The 1,026-nt window shown below is 55.0% G+C and overlaps 1 long non-coding RNA gene across 2 annotated transcripts in view; it reads right to left on the bottom strand.

Moving 5' to 3' along the window:
- LOC109297329 overlaps nt 1–1,026 on the bottom strand; it is a 39,347-nt gene that overhangs the window by 37,867 nt on the left and 454 nt on the right. The gene's annotated exons all lie outside the window — the stretch shown is intronic.

Raw genomic sequence — 1,026 nt, 5'->3', positions numbered from 1 at the left:
AAGAAAAGGAAATAAGCTGTTGGAGAGATATGCATTTTAACTGAGATTTCACATGTGCATGAAGTGCAGAGTAAAATAACTCAGCTAAAAGTGCCCAGAAACAGGGGCATAACAGTTACAAGAGATACTTGGTAGTAGCTGCTTCTCATACTGTCAGAGAAGCTTTTGTTCTGGGCCAACCACTGGAAAGATATGCTCAGTCATCCTCAGCCTCTGGAGGACTGAGTCCCCCTGAACCACGGGGAAGTGTGGATCAGATTGTTAATTGCTTGACCAACATGTAGGGTTACCATAGGGTTTTGCTGAACATGTCTTCTTTCTGGGTCCTTCCATTTTCATCTGTGCGGTTTTTTAAAATATTAAAAAATGCCTGGGATTTTGCTCTGCTCAACATTGAAGTTATTTCTGACATTTCTCGGCTTCCCCTAGCAAGGAGCTGTTTGCAGGGAGCCAGGGAGGGTGATTGGAGGCAGAGACATCACATGGTGGTAGGACCAGCCCCAGCAACTGCATTCAGGTAAGTCTGCATGGGGTGGAGGCTGGAGGTCCAGGGCTTGGGGACTGTCAGTGCGGTGTGTGTGGAGGGGATGGGTGTGTGAAGGAAGGCGGGTGCCTGCCAGTGCTGGGGGAAGCAGTGTCCTGGGTGCACGGTGAAGCTGGAGCTGCAACAAGGCGGGGGGCCTTTGGGTGCCCAGGCCAGCAGCACAAGGGCCAGTGCCTGTACGTGCACGGGTGGGGCAGGGAGACACTGCAGGGCTTGCAGGGAGCAGGGGACTGCAAGTCGGGAGTGAGGGGCACCGGCAGGGCTGCGAAGAGCAGGGACTTGTGTGTCAGGAGTGAGGAACACCAGCACGGCTGGTGGGGCTGTGGCTTGGGAGTGAGGGACCCCCAGGGGGACAGGGCTGGGGATGGTGGGTCAGGAGCATGTGGCACAGGCAGTGCCAGGAGGCTATGAGTCAGGAGTAAGGGGTATCAGCAGAGGTAGGCGGGCTGCAGATTGGGAGTGAGGGGCACCAGCATGGTCTG

The sequence above is a fragment of the Gavialis gangeticus genome, unplaced genomic scaffold (assembly GCF_001723915.1).
Source record: "Gavialis gangeticus isolate Ggan-Ray unplaced genomic scaffold, GavGan_comp1, whole genome shotgun sequence".
NCBI classification, from domain to species: domain Eukaryota; kingdom Metazoa; phylum Chordata; order Crocodylia; family Gavialidae; genus Gavialis; species Gavialis gangeticus.
The sequence above is the reverse complement of the archived record's forward strand: the minus strand, read 5'-3'. Positions and strand labels throughout refer to the sequence as shown.